Raw genomic sequence first — 3,175 nt, 5'->3', positions numbered from 1 at the left:
TCTGAGATCTCAAAGACCACCCTCTAATCTTATACTCCTTCCAGCAAAACCATACACCTCCTAATAGTGCCACATCTTATAGACCTATTAGGGGCATTTTTCTTTCTAACTATCACATTAGTGACAACCCAACCTTCTTTCTTTCTTTGTTTCTTTCTTTCTTTGCTTCTTTCTTTCTTTGTTTCTTTCTTTCTTTGTTTCTTTCTTTGTTTCTTTGTTTCTTTGTTTCTTTGTTTGTTTGTTTGTTTGTTTGTTTGTTTCTTTCTTTCTTTCTTTCTTTCTTTCTTTCTTTCTTTCTTTCTTTCTTTCTTTTTTTCAAGACAGGGTTTCTCTGTGTAGCCCTGGCTGTCCTGGAACTCACTCTGTAGACCAGGCTGGCCTTGAACTTAGAAATCCGCCTGCCTCTGCCTCCCAGAGTGCTGGGATTACAGGCGCGTGCTACCACCGCCCGGCTCTTTATTTGTTTTTTAAAGACAAGATATTCATAGACTAGGTTGTGGTGGTTTGAATATGTTTGGCCCAGAGAGTGGCACTATTAGGAGATGTGGCCTGTTGGAGTAGGCATGGCCTGAAGTGAAAATTTCCAGTTTCTTTGAAACTCAGTTGTATCATAAGATGTTTATCTGGAAACTGCCTTATAAGAGTATGTTTTTGTTGAGAAGCAGGCTGGAAAAAGGACTTGTAATGCTTTGCTAGAGCAGACACTTGAGAGAACACATGATGTTTGGAAAGGGTATAACTATAACCCAACAGACAATGGATGATCTGTCTGGTATTGGTTTGCCTTGCCATTTTTTGCTGGTCATCATTTGTCATGACTTCATAGAGAGAGATGCTACCAAAGAACTTCTGGGTGTGTTCTGATAGTTTCTTGCAGCTTCCGTGGATTTGAGCTGATTGGCAGAACCTCTCTGTTTCTTCTGGATCAAACTGCTGTGAATGGTGTCCTAAGACTCTGGTGAGCCTTAGCTTATGGGGCCTCCTGAGTGAACAATGCACAGTCGGGAACTGATGCAAGAGGACTTTATTTAACCTAGCATGCTGGGGTCGCCCTGCACATGGGGATAGAACGACCACATGCAGCCTGTCCAGTGGGCCTTTATACAGTCCTCAGGGCAGCCCCCATTAGGCACAATGTGATTGGAGAACAGTGTAACTTTTAAATTGATTGGTCTCTAGGGAATGAGGTAGGTCGCCAACAATCCCTCCTGCGGAATGTTTCCCCACCCGCAGGTCAGTCTCTCCCCCACCCCTGGGGTCTGAGGAATGTTAATTAGCTTCTCAATTCCAAGAGGCAAGTGTTCTATGACCTTTCCAAAGTTCCTGAGCTGACCTCTTCAGTGTTTGTAAGTGGATTGAGCTATTGCTGCTGATTTGTGTAAACTAAACTGCTGATATCCTAACAACAAAGATTGGATTCACTACAGAGAATTATTTCTAAACAGATCCATACCCCAGTTTTGCCCTATTAACCTTTTCTTTCCACTACCTCTGGTGAGTGGTGGGCTAGACTGGAGGCTAAGGCATTTAAGTATACTTATTAAAGTAGGTTAAAAATAAATAACCCTACAGTGGCCTTGTTGGAGGAAGTGTGTCTCTGTGGGGGTTGGCTTTAAGAGCCTCATCCTAGCTTCCTGGAAGTCAGTCTTCTCCTGTTTGCCTTTGGAACAAGATGTAGAATTCTCAGCTCCTCCAGCACCATGGCTATTTAGACCCTGCCATGCTTCCCACCATGATAATAATGAACTGAACCTCAGAACCTGTAAGCTAGCCCCAATTAAGTGTTGTTCATAAAAAGAGTTTCCTTGGTCATGGTGTCTAAGACATAGGCTGACCTCAAAGGTGACTATACAGCTAAAAATGACCTTGAATTCCTTATCCTCTTACTTCTGCTTCCTAGGTCCTAGGATCTTTGGTTTGGCACAAGTCCTTTGTCAGGTCTCTTTTCTGGGATGATTCTGTGCAAGGAAACCCTGCTAATTAAGGTCACAGTCTACTATGATGAGATAGTTCCTCTGAACTTGCTGCAAAATGGAGCACTCCTTTTACCAATAGGGCTTCCCCTTCTCTGACCTTATGTGGGGATCTTGACATCCCCTCCCCCCCAACCTCTACCTGGAGAAGGTTGAGTAGTCCTTGGCAAACCTACAATTTCAACTTCTTCTTTCCTGATAAAAAAACTGCCCAGCAAGAACCTGGGATTCCTGGAATACCTCTCCATACAAATGAGGCATTCACAGAACTTTAAACGCTGGCCAATAATTTTCATTTACTCTGAAACTCCTTCTCACCCTCCATAGTTCATATACAGCCATTCTCATCACAAATAAAGGTGGCATATGCATATAAGCCCACCATGAATAAAGGTAAATGCACAAGGTAAGGTCACCCAGGAGAGCGGTTTCATTGAAGATCATTGAAGGTCTTCATTTAAAAGAACATAACACTAAGATCATCAGAGAAATCCTTCTCTCTTCTTTCCCCCTAACACTCACTTCCAGCTGGGATGGGATGCTGCAAACCCCACCCATTCCAGACTCTGCTTCATCCTTCCAGCCTCTGTGCAGTGGGATCTGGACATCCTGAGAGGGAGGAAGCAGAGGACATGGTACTACAGCTGGACCCCAATGTGCATACCATGATTTTGCACATTCTCTGTTTCCTTTCCACCTACAGGGACTTAGGCACAACAATTTCCCATATTTGCCATATTGTTGACTGATGCCTCCCAGTTTCTCCTCTTGTCCTAACATTTATGAGGTTTGATTCCCTAGCAGGTAGATAAATGAAAATGACAAAACTCATGTATCTAGAGCCAGGTCAACACCAGAAGTACAGACTACTTATTTATTGGTTGCAACAATGGATGATTCCTTACTCTACCATTTGGGGTCATCATGGTTAGTGATATGTTTAAAGTTTAATCCCTGTGTTTAAGAGATCTGAAAAATATAAATGTGTCTAGTCTGTAAAACTTCTAACCTATAAAGGCTGTATTTGGGCTCAGTATGATTGCCCAAAGAAGATAAATTCCTGAAATGTTAAGGGCTATTCTTAGAACTGCCTGGTCTTGTATGATTTCTGTTTTTGCAAGATAAGTCACAATGCTAACTGTGTTTCTGCTTCTGTAAACAAGTTGTATGCCCTTGATTACATGCAGATAAGATGTGTGTTT

This window comes from Apodemus sylvaticus, chromosome 9, assembly GCF_947179515.1.
Source record: "Apodemus sylvaticus chromosome 9, mApoSyl1.1, whole genome shotgun sequence".
Lineage (NCBI taxonomy): Eukaryota > Metazoa > Chordata > Mammalia > Rodentia > Muridae > Apodemus > Apodemus sylvaticus.
This window is presented reverse-complemented; position numbering follows the sequence as displayed.